Source organism: Typopeltis vanoorti, chromosome 24, assembly GCF_054136105.1.
Source record: "Typopeltis vanoorti isolate ZY-2024b chromosome 24, IOZ_Tvanoo_1.0, whole genome shotgun sequence".
Lineage (NCBI taxonomy): Eukaryota > Metazoa > Arthropoda > Arachnida > Uropygi > Thelyphonidae > Typopeltis > Typopeltis vanoorti.
The window spans coordinates 18,570,670-18,585,925 of NC_143572.1; the positions used below are offsets into that span (position 1 = coordinate 18,570,670).

General features: G+C 35.2%; 1 protein-coding gene across 4 annotated transcripts in view; it reads left to right on the plus strand.

The window, feature by feature from the left end:
• Positions 1 to 5,575: 5,575 nt before the first annotated feature.
• Positions 5,576 to 15,256, plus strand: part of LOC150092967 (5-formyltetrahydrofolate cyclo-ligase-like) — a 33,231-nt gene continuing 23,550 nt past the window's right edge. Inside the window, exons 1-2 of one of the 4 annotated variants that reach the window (XM_090413332.1) lie at positions 5,576 to 5,644; positions 13,284 to 13,595. The gene's annotated coding sequence lies outside the window, so the exon portion shown is untranslated. The remainder of the gene's footprint in view (positions 5,645 to 13,283; positions 13,596 to 15,256) is intronic. The other 3 variants (XM_090413334.1, XM_090413333.1, XM_090413336.1) reach the window with 3 other exon arrangements.

The following is a 15,256-nucleotide window of genomic DNA, read 5'->3' on the forward strand; positions in this document are numbered from 1 at the left end:
ATAATAATAAACCCAGTTTCTTTCAGAAAGGTAAATTGCACTTTCAAACATCGACTGAATCTTGCATAAGCCGAAAAAATGCCTAGAAAAACTTCTAGTCGGTGATCTGGGGGAAGTATATAGTGATCTCTCTCTCTCTCTCTCTCTCTCTCTCTCTCTCTCTCTCTCTCTCTCTCTCTCTCTCTCTCTCTCTCTCTCTCTCTCTCTTCTGTAGATGACAGTGTTGTCGTTCAGTATTACTGTCAAAGCAGCTGATCTTGTGGAGTATACTATGTCTGTTAATCATGTGTGTTCTACTGGTCAACTTGTACTCGTAGGTTTTACGGAAAAAAATTCCCTTGAGAAAAAAAAAAGTTCAGCTAACTCACTTTCAACTCAAAAGACCTAAAAAAAAAAAGCTCTTTACATCCTAGACGGAATTTGAACTGAGATCCTTACAAATATAGAACATTGTTATTACCAATAGAACAACAGACTCCTCTTCTTCATCTTATCACGAAGTTCGTTGGTCTTCGAAAATATTACTTTATATTATAAGCGGCTGTTTAGCCCTGTGAAAATGGTGTTTGCTTCCCAGTGCCAGGCCGTCAAAAAAGAAATGACCGTTATAGGTTCTATTCTAGTCAAGGACTAGAGGAATGTATCTGTCTTTTCTTTCTTTGGTCAGTTTCTGAATAGTTGATCGTTGTAAATTAGTGTTTCAGACTTACCTTGGTTTTCATGTATAAATTAAAAAACAGAGAAAAATCACAATATCTCAAAAATAGAATGATGAATTTGTATGCAATTCAGTGAAAAGAAATAAGTTTAATTCAGTAATAGATGGGTACATGAAGACAATGTCGAAAACAAAAGATCAAAATGGGATTGACAAAGTGCTTCGGTAAGGAATATAGTTACCCTTCACGGCAATACGTTGCTCACAACGATGTGTCATAACATTTATAGTGGTATCCCGGGGCTCAGCTGATAATAACAATCATTGCTCATGAAAAGCTCTACCAAGTCCCTCAAGGTTTTGGCAAGTGGAGGGGGGGTTGAGAGCAGTAACACAACCCAGAGCTCCACAGACATACTCGATAAGATTAAGATTAAGGGCAATATTCATTCTTCCTACTAGCAAAACCATGAATGCTGCAACTTATGCAGAAGAGATCCTGGATCTGCTATGAAGCACATGTACACTTGCCTCCACCGAACGAAACGTCTGCGCAAACGATCGCACTACCTTCACCATAAGTTTCCCTTTAACAGATATTAGTGGCATGATAACGATTCCCTGGTTCTCTTCAGATCAGAACTTGCCTGGTGTCCTTTTGTAGAAAAACTCAGGCTTCTCTGTAAATAATACCAATCCGCATTGTTCTTGGGTCCAGTTGACGTGAAGCTTATCTATTTCAACTATTGTCTCCTTTGGAGTGGGGATAGGGACACGTAGACTACCGGGTGCTTAGCATACATATCACGTTCATGAAGCCCTCTATGCAGAGTGGAAGTACATATTCCTCTAGCCGACGCGAGACCAGGTCGTAGCAGATTCGAAGTAATACTCCAGACAATCGCAGATATCAGTCATTTACTGCAGTTTGTAGCAGGTGCCATTATTATTATTATCATTATGATTATTATTATTATTATTATTATTATTATTATTATTATTATTCGTGACACCTCTAAGGAGTCCGAGACTCATCGTAGGAGGACACCCATTGTACAACTCCCCGTCTTCACTACTATACCGAACTTCTACTAGCAAGCATCTACACCAACGTCATCTACCGCCCACAACCACCACTACAGCTAGTATTTTTTGTCTGTAAATTGCGTGTGTTCTGAAGGGTCTATTTGTCTGTATGCGGGATAAAAAACCCGAGTTTCCGGGATAAAAAACCCTGCTACCTCCGTATGAGATCGGCTAACTCACCTTCAATTGAAAAAGTCCATATAAAGATTCCTCCCGTCAATACAGGAATCGAACTTAGGCCTTTCCTAATTGAAGGGCTTAACGTACCATTGTTCTTCCAATTGCCCTACGGAGGCGCTCATTCCATCACTGTATTTCCGGGAGGCTGTTTGTGACTGCCGGAATTAGTTTCACACTCTGTGAACCACTGAATGACTCACATGCAACCATCTAGCTACTTCTGCTTGACTTCGGCTGTCTTCTATTCAGCGTGAATTCATTAAACCAATTTTGAATTCATTCGTTTAATGATGTCTTGCAGCCATATCCAAGAATTCTGCTATCACAAAATGTTTTGTTCTCACTCCAGACACGAAATGGAAATCCACTCCAAAGTGCACACTTTATGCTTTGGCTAATTTGTTTATACCTATGACAACGTGCCGCTCATTTGTATGAGATAACCACACTCAGCATCAGTTTTATATACCTGACTTTCATATGGCTTCCCTCCAAGTTACAGTGGTGGATGGAGTCACCTGGGGACCCTGTCGGTAAAATTTACGGGGCCCCTAAAAATTTCCACATTTGGGAAAAATTGACTACATTTTTCTTGCAGCCTGGTATTCAAGAATTCAATACTTGTATGGCAGTATTGAATTCTTCTTTATCTTATTTTTAAAATAGTAGAAACTGTTCCATTTCATCATCAAAATGTGGAATATCTACAGTATATCATTGTTATAGATCTCTTTTAATTTTTCCACATAGCTCGGGGCTTCTGGCGGCAGTCAGGTCCGATCCCCGCTTGATCCTCCTTTGCGAGTTATGCAATTTTTTTTCCTCTTTGTTCCTTAATTTATGGAAACCAGCGTAATATATCTTGTTGCTAACACAGCATATACGTAATATGTATATCTGCTAGGATTATGGACTATATAAATAGCAGCGTTTGGTTCAAACTCGCTGATAGTGATCTTGAGGCATGTGATAGCTTCTACCTCACTATCATGGGTGAAGGGTGGACACGAGCTTCCCACAAGTCTTCAAAAAACTTTAGAGCTAAAGGAACTCCATCTGTTCCCTTTGGAAATAAAAGACAGAGCCGTTTTTTTTTTTAATTCATTAACATTATATTACAAAATCTCAAATCAGGAAACCCGTGAGATCTCCTAGTTGACAAAAAGTGTATTGGAAAACCCTAATAAACTCAGTCGAACGCTCACTACCATTACAAGCAATGTATTCCATGCAACAACCGTTCTTCAAGCAAAACACCCCAGTAATTTTCAGGATCTTCTTGCCCTTGTTACTCACTTTTCCCCTTGTTCAACCTTTTAGAGAATCTTCTTGCCATCCATGAAGTTATTCGTATACCTACGTTATATGAGACCAGTGCAGGATGTGAGAGAATGAGGGGCCATCCCTGGAGATTGTGTAAGGGTGTGGTTAACAAGGGTGTTAGGACTAGATTTTTTACTTGGAGGGTTGTGAATGAGTGGAATGCTTTGCCAGAGGTGCTTGTGAATGCTTCAACTGTGAAGGAATTTAAGGAGAGGTATGACAGGTATTGTGTAAATAATGGTTAGTGTGTCAATCTTGGGTCTCCCGCGATGAGTCTCTTGACTCCATAGAGACACCGTTAAAATAATAATAATAATAATAATAATAATAATAATAATAATAATAATAATAATAATAATAATATCTTTTACTCATATCATGCCTATTATTTTTATTTTCATTTATTTTCTCTTGAAAATTTAATTCCAAAATCAGCTAATGCCTTTTATAGGGAGTAGGCGAGGCCGTTTTATCCCTATCTAACTTTTGGAGACTGAGTTGGTAGTTCAATCTCCAGTGGTAGCCAATCAGAGATAGCTGGCCCAAGGTTATCACTGATTAAGGGGAACGCAGTGAAAAGACGGCTAACAAGTTCCACCATCTCGTGGTCCCTAACCCTAACGTAATTTTTTTAATGTATGAAAATAGCGTGGGTCCGACGGTCGATTTTTTTTTAGTTTACAGGACGAAAAACTCGAGTTTCTGGGAGAAAAAAACCCACTTACCTGTGCCAGAGATCGACAAACTCTGAAACCGGTCGAAAAGAGGCTAGAAAAAGTTCCTCTAGGCGGGAACTAGATTTGAACCTCAGTCATTTTTTATGCGGTCCAGCGTCGTAGATTGCAAACCCCACTTCTACTGGACTACACAAATGGAACATTTTGTTTTCCATTTGTTATTATTCTTCCATGGAGTCTGAGGGCTCAACATACACCAGTGCTGTGGGAGTAAGTGCTGGATTAATTTCCCCAGTTTGTAGCGTTTTCAGCGTTTGTAGCGTTTCTGCTTTCCAAAAAAGTTTCTGATACTTTCTAAAATGAGAAATACGATCAGTTTATGTTGAATACCTAAAGTCAGATTTCACAGTAAGGATGTGGGTGTGAGGCAGAACTGCATTACTAATTGCTTCCCAACATCTTGACTAAAACAAAGTAAATTTATAACAACATGAATTTATTAGTCGTTACAATATGTAAAATACACCTACTAATTTGAGATCAGATCAGCTACTAAGTAATCCGCGTAAATGGATGATCGAGACGTATTCCTTCAGAAGTCGGAATAAAAAGTCTGCATTGGTGGAACTGTACTCTAGGAAATTGACGAAGCCAGACACTTGGGAGCATTAGTGGATAGGAAGTTAAAGTTTAGTGGCACATAGCAAAAGTGGCTAAAGCAGCTCATCAGATCACTTGGTTACTGTAGAATACTTTGACGAGCAGAGAAAAGCAGGTTATTGTTCCTCTTTATGGAGCCTTGATTGGATTCCATTTTGATTACTGCCCGCGGATCTGGGCACCAGGTTTTCTTGGCAATGAGGAAGAGGTGGAAAGGATCCAGAAGTGAGGGACCAAGATGCTAGCAGGTCTGTGGAATGTACCTTACAAGAACAGATTGACGATTCTGTTACTGATTGCTGATTGATAGGCGGAAAAGAGGGTGATATGATTGCGACATACAAATTACTGAGGGTTTTTACAATATTAATTCAGAGGGTATTTTTCAGAACAGGTCTGGTAGTAAGAGAACTTCGGCCCCAAATACTTTGCAGCTGAGTACTTGTCTCAGCAAGTTTTAAAGGGAATTTTAAATGGAAACTCCTTGCAGGCTTCATTGTTGACGTTTAGTTATGACGTGTAGTCGTGAAGGATAAAATACATCCATGTTTTTGCTCCTCGATTAAGTATTAAATATCAGACGGAATTGAACTCAGGACTTTCAAGAAAAATGCCCATCACATTACGTGAAGAGCACATTGGAGCTTTCTAACTCAGTTTTATTTCAGTTCAGTTCAGTTACGTGAAGAAAATGATTGGAGTTTCTCAACTCAATTGAGATATCCAGTCCTGCTACTATCTAGCATCAGTGTTTCATATCCGGAACTGCGAGCATTTATTTTATCCTGCATACTTGCCATAACTGATGCATTTTACAGACAAAATTACTCTCACCATGGATTGGTTGCTTCATAATCCAAACAATCTTTCCATAGAAATCATAAGACTTAAAAAAAAATTTTAATTAAATTTTTGTTAGAGTAAATTTTCCAGTTTGCTAATTTAATATTTTTGATGGCAATCAAAACATCACATTGTCGACGAGGCTGTATTTGGAAAACGTGTTTGCTAAAGCGAAATGTGATAAATAAGAAAATGGTGTGTTGAGTGCTTTATAAATGTAGGTGAAATAAAAATGTTTTAGGATATTTTTCGTGCATGAAATAGGGATATACAATAGTCAATTTATTCATTTGTCTCAGTTACATCCGTATCTGGAACCATCACTACACAAATTTTACTGAAATTGAACGATATCCGTTTAGAAGCGGTGAACAATCAGTGCATAATGCATTTAAGCTAGCTGTTTTATAAAACTTAGTCATCAAGGGGTGAATAAATGTGGATTAGCTCATTTGTGTCCCCTGTATTGTTTTTTTTTTTTCCCTGCCTCACAAAGAGGGGGGGGGAGATCTTTACTGCTAGAATATTATATCATTACAATCAAGTTATTATATCTGGAAGAGATTGGCACTTAACGATATGCTAAATGTGCACAATATTTTTTGCATAATTTAGTATGTTTTTGAGGTTAAGGGATATCATCTTTTCCTCTTTCTTCACTCCATTAAGAGTTTTGGCGTTTTCCTATACATGATCTTTTTGAATGTACTGAAGCTCTTAGTCTCCCAGTTTTGGGAGGTAAATTTGCCGAATATCCACGTGTAATTCATGTTTCTTTTTTATTTTATTATTCTTTTTATTTGTTTATCCTTGTTATTCTTCTGGATTCTAATGGTGACGTTTACCAAGCTATTCTCATGCTGTGCAACGGCATATTGTAACATTTGTGTTATTCTGCTGCACTTCTATGTCTCCTTTTATCATTATGACACTAGTAATTACATACAAAAAACTTGGCTAAGAATGCACTTCTTACAAAAATATAAGTATGTGTTCCAACTCTATTCCTTCTTTACTCAATCACAGTCATCAAGAAATTCAGGTAACCAGATTGATGCACAAATAATCCAGAGGAGATATCCTGAAAGTCTTGTTTAATGGAATAATAGCTTTATCTCTATTAATGAATAATCTCATTGCAGCAGCCCTTTATGTTGTTGATGTCATTTGTCTGAACAGTTTTTTTTTCACTGTCTGTTCTCTGTATTGTGGTCTCAGCACTATAGCAACTGACATACTACTGCTTTTATTCAAAGCATGCAGATTATATGATGCCAACATCATATAATCAGCAAGATATGACATTGCAAACAAAGTATTTACCATGAAATTTCAGTCTTCTCTGCATTATCAAACTATAATTAAAAACAAAATGAAAAGAAGTTTTTGAGGTTAAGGGATATCATCTTTTTCTCTTTCTTCACTCCATTAAGAGTTTTGGCGTTTTCCTATACATGATCTTTTTGAATGTACTGAAGCTCTTAGTCTCCCAGTTTTGGGAGGTAAATTTGCCGAATATCCACGTGTAATTCATGTTTCTTTTTTATTTTATTATTCTTTTTATTTGTTTATCCTTGTTATTCTTCTGGATTCTAATGGTGACGTTTACCAAGCTATTCTCATGCTGTGCAACGGCATATTGTAACATTTGTGTTATTCTGCTGCACTTCTATGTCTCCTTTTATCATTATGACACTAGTAATTACATACAAAAAACTTGGCTAAGAATGCACTTCTTAGAAAAATATAAGTATGTGTTCCAACTCTATTCCTTCTTTACTCAATCACAGTCATCAAGAAATTCAGGTAACCAGATTGATGCACAAATAATCCAGAGGAGATATCCTGAAAGTCTTGTTTAATGGAATAATAGCTTTATCTCTATTAATGAATAATCTCATTGCAGCAGCCCTTTATGTTGTTGATGTCATTTGTCTGAACAGTTTTTTTTTCACTGTCTGTTCTCTGTATTGTGGTCTCAGCACTATAGCAACTGACATACTACTGCTTTTATTCAAAGCATGCAGATTATATGATGCCAACATCATATAATCAGCAAGATATGACATTGCAAACAAAGTATTTACCATGAAATTTCAGTCTTCTCTGCATTATCAAACTATAATTAAAAACAAAATGAAAAGAAGTTCTGTGGAGTTTTTTAAATTAATAACAATAACAGCTTCAATAACATCAGTATAAAAATTAATATAGGATAATAACTTGCCAGGTTCAGTTATTATTATTATTGTTATTATCAATGCAGGTACTCCATGGAGTCAAAAGACTCATTGTGGGAGACGTTCACTATCCATTAACACAATACCTATCATGCATCTCCTTAAACTTATTCATTGTTGAGGTGTCCACAACCACTTCTGGCAATCCATTCCACTCATTCACCACTCTCAATTTTTTTTTCTTGACATTTGTGAGCAGCTTCCTTCATTTCTTTTCAGTTGTTGGTGTTGTTCTTAAACAGTTGCAAACTTTAAATTAATAACAGTCACTGCCAGTTTAATATTTTCAATTTATTTTTTCTTATTAATTTTAGGTAATTTCACACTTTCAGGAACTAACTGTAGAAACATTTCTGATAATATTTCACCTCTGCATATACCAATAACTGAGGCTATACTGAGCAAGTTTGGTCAAAAAATAAACTATATGAACTAGTACACATGGCCAAAGAAAATTAAGTTTCTTTGACATTTTATACTGTATAGCAAAATATCTATTTTATGTTTTAATTATTAGTATATTACATGTTGGTTTTATTTTTTATGACTTCAGAAGAATATATTGCTTTTGGTATTCTTTTATTTTTATGACATTTTAAAATTAAACTAAATTTAGAAATAATAGGAAATATACATTACTGAATTTCCTTTTATTTTAATGCGGATTGGTAATATAATAGGAAATTGAAAGCATGAAACCACGGTAATCAGGATCAATTAATTTCTATGTAGAATTTGTTCATTATCACTGTGCACCTTTTTAAGTGATCGGGCAACTTGTCAGAGATTATTAGCTGATGAGTTGATTCAGCAAAAGATGACATTGCAAACAAAGAGTTATTTATCATGAAATTTCAGTCTTCTCTGCATTATCAAACTATAATTAAAAACAAAATGAAAAGAAGTTTTGTGGAATTTTTAAATTAAAAAATTTTCATTTCTATCTCCAAACTGGGATAATTTTTATTTAAAATATCTTGAAATAAGAAAGAAAGAATCTTAAGTTTCAGTCCTAAACCTTCTTTCTCAGGCTACACTATGTAGATATTTTCATTATTTAGGAGTCACACTGAACCAGAGCTTCTGTTCTAACATAAAATTAATAATTTATACTGCAGAATCAAATTTACTTTGGAAAAGCAATTTCAGAAGTAATTTATTTATTTTTTTATTATTATTACTAGGGGGTTCCATCCCCCTGTGTTCTGGACTGGTAGGCCGGTTCTCCTTGAATTCTGATGACTCAACACTCAGGGTAGCCCCTGAGTTTCAAAACGTTTCAAAAAATGTGACATACAAACATAAAAAAGGCTTATCATTTTATATATATATAGGGTAGATTTTTAAATGATATATTCATCAAAAATTAATTTCATGGCTAATTTTCCTCTTCTGTCTACTGCAAACGAAATTTTATGAGTCACCATATACCTATCTCATATGTACACCATCCATCTCAAAAATATAGAATTATAAAAGTTGCTATTCCAAAGTGTCTGTTCAATATGAATCGGAAATTAAGTACATTGCTCTTTTAAATGGTTATAACCCAAGAATTGCACATAAAATCATTGGCAGTTTCTCTCAGCATTCTCCTGTGGTAGAAGAAGTCTATAGAACTTCTCCCATTCCATATAGGCATTTCTGAATATTGCAAACAGTTTGAAGAAATTCCAACTCACTGCCACCTTCAAACCTTTCAACCAATCCACAGTCTTTTATCTTCTCCAAAAATGATGATAATTATCATTATTGCTATCTGGTGTTTATCAGGTTCTGTGTTCTAGAAATATATCATTTTGGTCAAATGGGACAAGCAGTTAAAAACAAATTTCACAACCTGAGCAATATCCAACTTATGAAAAACCTCATAATTCTGGTGTGGCTCAACATAGTAGCCTAAGGATACTCTGGGATAATACAAAACTCCTGCATAACTGTCATTATATATTTGAACATTTATTCCAAGAAAGTGCTCAAGCCTGGTCAGAGGGTTTAATTCCAAATGATTGGAGTAGAGTTTTCATAGTACCTGTCTATAAAAAGGAAAATAAAACAATGCGAGAATTACAGAGGTGTTTCCCTACTGAGGGTTCCTGGTAAGATTATTATGTGACACCTCCAAGGAGTCCAAAGACTCATCGAGGGAGGGCACCTGCTCTGCAACTCTGTCTCTACCACTCATTCCACCAACTACAACGAACTGCAACTACGCCAACACCATCTACTGCCCACAACCACCACCACTAGTATTATCACAATCACAAACATCTCTGCCCGCTGCGGGATTCGAACCTGCAGCCTTTTGGCTGGAGAGCAGATGCACTAACCACTCAGCCAACCAGGCTGGCAATTTAAAATCTTGGGAATATAACAAGTGTATTTAAGTTACTTAGATCTAGAAAAAGCATATGACAAGATGTCAAGAAGAAATCTCTTCAAAATGCTACAGTTATATGGTGTAAATTGGACATTATATCGATGTGTGATAAGAGCACACGCTTGACGATAACATTATTTTCACTTAAATATAAAATATATATAAATATATAAAATAAACAATGTGGATTTTATATCCCCTTAATTTAAAATATTATTTTCACTGTTATTCATTATCTATGTGGATCGCATTATGAAGGAAGGTGGTATTAAATCAGATATCAAAATTGGCAATGTTAATCTTAACTTTTTACTTTATATAGATGATGTTTGTTATACTTCTGAATAAATCTAAATCTACTACAAGTCTGCAAGATTCTCTGACTAAATTGAATAACTGTTGTAATAAATTTAGTATGAAAATCAACAATTAAATGACAAAGACAATAAAAATAGTTAAAAATTGAAAATTTAGTGAAGTAAAGTAGAGTGCCATCCCACAATGATTCCTTGGACTCCCTGGAGGTGTCACATAATAATAATAATAATAATAATAATAATATCAACTGTATCCTGAATGGTGAACCTATAGAACAAGTAAAACATTTCAACTATTTAGGCACAATTTCTAGTGAAGATGGCAAATGAAATTAAATTAAATGGAAATAGACAACAGAATTAGTAAAGCTGGTATGGCAGGAATAAAGAAATTAGTCAAAACATTAAATTAGCTGTATAGAAATGGAGTTCAAACTAGTTTTAACCTATGGATCTGAAAGCTGGGTTAGAAATAAAACACTTGATCAAAGACTGGAAACCACAGATATAATCGTTCTGAGAAAGATTAGTGAAGGGAACAGGTGATATCATGGCAGAATCATATTAAAAATGAGGATATTATTAGGAAAGAACTTGCCATTGTTAGCATTCAGGAATGTGTTAATAACTAAATCTCAGATGTTATTCATAAACAGAATAGGAGAGGAAAGATTGGCAAAACAAGTGTTCTTGCCAGGCTGAGAGGAAGAAGACCCAGAGGAAGAACAAAATGTAGGGGATCAATACAGTAAAAATTGCCTTAGAAAACATAAATATAAGATCTGATAATGTTAGTGTCTTGAGAGATAACAGATTAGTTTGGAGGAAAATGTTGATCGGAAGTTAGTAATGGTGTAACTTTTTCATGTAGTACTGCAGGTATATATATCAGGAATTTGATGATGTGCTGAAGACTTACTACATTGGCCTAGTTAAATCAAAACATGTAACTTTCTTCCAAAAGTATGGGAAATTATTATCCTTAATTCTATTAAATAATTTTTTTAATATATTCCAATAATGTTTTATCCTAGCTACTATATGACTGAATGGGTTGCACTGTAATACACATGATTCACCGGTTTGTTTGTTTATCAAATTTCTATTATTGTTGTTTTGAGATTTTGTGAGATCATAATGAAAGATATATATACGGCATGCATTTGCTCATACATTGCACTAATCTACTATGGGTCTTGTGATCTTTCGTGTATGTGGGGGGGGGGGGTCAGATACATAAAAAAAATGTATTGTGTAAATGTTGAAGTCTCTTAGGTGTTTTTATGCAATAAGATAATACTGCATTGCCATTGCACTGAACACAATTAGCACACTCACATTGAATACATTTAAAGGAAAATTTGACTGTACACATAGCATCTACATTAGTCATATTGTCCAGTGATATTTGTGACTATAACTGCAGTATTTCATTGGTCTAAAACATTTACAAAGCTAGGATTTTAGATCAAGATTAAGGTTACATGAGTTGCAGCATGCAACCTTTTATAACTTCCATTGCAGAGTCTGTGATGAGGAGAGATTGCTACATGGAACTGTACTTGGTGAGCAAAAGTCTTTAATATCTGTCATAACAGTGTGCTAGATATATCCCGTTGCATCTGATCACCCTGCATTGAGGAATTGAAAGCACAAATTTATGCCTCCCTGCTGGAAATTAACCAAACCAGATAAGTCATTGCATAGATCTGGAAGTTGAGACAGATAAGCAAATTGTTATATGATCTCTGTTGTACATTACTGACAAAGGAAATAGTTTAAGGGTAAATATCCAGTTTGTTGATAATGCAAAACTGTGACGAGTAGTATTCAAGTGAACATGATATAGATATCCTACAGGAATGACTTAAATAGATTGGCAGTGTGGATTACTGCTGCTAGGCTGCGGGAAACTGATTTTCCTGCCAAGAATTTGTAGATGATTCTGAACAAGAAGTTGACATTTAGAATGCATGTTGGGCAGAATAGTGAATCAGATTACTTGAATGTTACTTGAATAGTGAATCAAATTACTTGAAGAACACACTGACAAGCAAGGATAGGAAAGTTCTTATTCTCCTTTATAAGGCTTTAATAAAGCCACATTCTGGACTACTGTACACAAATCTGGCCACCTTGAATTCCTTGGGATGAGGAAGTAGTGGTGAGGATCTAGAGGCAAATAACTAAGATTGATAGATCAGTGAAATACTTCATATGAGGATAGATTGAAGTTTGTGAGTTCCAGAAAACTTTTTTTTTTTAATTTTTCAGCACATGGCATGGAAATTGTGGTTAGCAAGAGTGGTGAAGATAATATTTTTATGGGTTTAACCTGTGAATAACTAAATAACCAAATTTTATGTGTTAATATGTTTTGTCCAGTTACCACCTTGCTTAATGGAAGCCTGAAATAGAATGAAAAATTTCCTGTTTGGTGTCTTGAGCAGGATTTCCAGACTGTCAACGTTAGCTCACCCTCCATACTAAATATGATAGGTTCCAAACTTTTTTTGTGGGTGGGATTTCCCCACTTGTGTAGTAAAGTTCAGGTTTGGTTCAGTTTGGCTTAAGCCATAGGCAACAATTATGTGGCATGCAGAGAATTTACAAGTTTCTAAAATTTATTATTAATACAAATTTATCTTTCTATAACTATGTGCACAAAAACAACCAAACAGTACTGAACTGTGCATGCAGTACAAAAGCTATAATTAATAAAGAAAATGTACATTTGCAAATCTCATTGGGTAATTTAAAATAAGACTGGTGCATATCTTGTAATGCTAGATAAGGTTAACAGTATATGTTGTAAGAAATTGATATTTTTTATAAGCATAATGTTACTGAAATTGTAAATGAATATAACTGAACCAAACCAGTTCTAAAGTTATTCACATTTTTTCTCCTCATCTAAAGATAGTGTCCTGCTCTCATTCCCAGGAGTTTACCATTACCCTGTTCATGCAGACTTTCTTACCATTACCAGACCTTGCAGAGCTGTGAATCCAAGAACATAAGGACAATATCAAATATCTTCAAAAAATCAGAACTTTCTTCCCATGCCATCTCTACTAGGCACAAGGTCCAGTGAAACCAAACTAAGGTATCACATAGAAGTCAATTTTAAATTGACAGACTTTTTATGTAAACTTGTAAAACACCCCACTAAAGACCAAACCTGAACTATTATTATAGTATTCCAGTCTCCAAGATATCAAGATATGGGAGGTAATTGTCTTGAACTGCCTGTTAGCTTTTATGATGTTACTATATTTTTTAATTTATTATTATTATTAATATTATCACAAGATCCCATGGAGTCAAAGACTCATCTAAGAGGTCCTTTTTTCATACACACAGCTCATCATACTGTGCTTTAAACACACTCAAATTCTCTGCACACTCTCAAGCAAGGCATTCCAATCATTCACAACTCTGCATTTAAAAAACCTGCCTCTCACTCCTTGTACAGTTTTCAGGGATTACCTCTGGTTTTGGGTCAACCTCATTGGCAGTCAGATATCTTCTGTATCTTTATAACAGTTCTTCAACCTATTGGTTCTGTCCACTGCTGGACGAAGGTCTCCCCCATGATTTTCCAGACCACTCGGTTTTCTGCCTCTTTCATCCATCTCACTCCTGCAATTTGTTCCAGTTCATCCCTCCACCTTCTCGGTCTTCCTCTTTGTCTTGCTTCATCCATTGGTCTCCACTCTGTTGTTTTTCCAGTCTATCTCCAGTCACTGCATGTGGCAATATGGCCAGCCCCTCTCCACTTAGCCTGTTTAATGTATTTTACAATATCCATGACATCTGTTTGAGATCTTATCCAGATATTTGTCTTCCTATCTCTTAATGTTATTTTTAGCATACTTCTCTCCATGCGATGTTGTGTTGTTCTCAGTTTTTTGTTTAGGGCTTCTGTTAAAGTCCATGTTTCTCCTCCATATGTTAGGACAGGAAGTATGCACTGGTCAAAAGCTTTTCTTTTTAGACTCATAGGGATGTCACTTCTGAATATGTCTCTCATTTTCCCATAACCCATCCATACGAGGTGAATTCTTCGTTCAATCTCTCTTTTCTTTGGCACAAAGGATAACAATTGGCCCAAATATACATATGAAGTAACTTGTTCTATTTCATGGGTTTCAACTTTGACAATTCTATGGTTTATGCATTTATTCATCATTATTTTTGTTTTTTCTCTATTTATTTTTAATCCAATTACTTTGGAGGCTTCATTTAGCTGATTTAGCCTTTCTTCCAGATCTTCAAGATTATCTGCTATTAGGACAGTATCACCTGCAAATTTCAGATGATGCGGCCTTTCTCCATTTATGTTAATTCCTTTTGTTTCCCAATCAAGGCTTCTAAAAACTTCCTCTAGTGCAGCTGTAAATAATTTGGGTGATATGGTGTCGCCTTGCTGGATGCCTTTTTATATTGGGAACTTTTCATTGTTTTTATATGATTTAATTACAGAAGTTGCATTATTGTAAATATGTTTTAGTGTTTCAATATATGGTTTCTCAGTTACCTGGGTTTCAAGAGCTTTTAGTGTTGCAGATGTTTTAACTGAATCAAATGCTTTTTCGTAGTGTATATAGGTTTAAGGGTTTATTGTATTCAATTTATTTTTCAATGAGCTGTCTTAATGTGTGAATACAGTCCAAAGTATTGTAATTCTTTCTAAATCCAGGCAGGTTTATTGTATTCAATTTATTTTTCAATGAGCTGTCTTAATGTGTGAATACAGTCCAAAGTATTGTAATTCTTTCTAAATCCAGCTTGTTCACAGAATTGCATTCCCTCTAGTTTATATTTTATTCTATTATTTATAATTTTTGTGAAGACTTTATATATAGTTTGGGAGTAGGCTTATAGGTCTG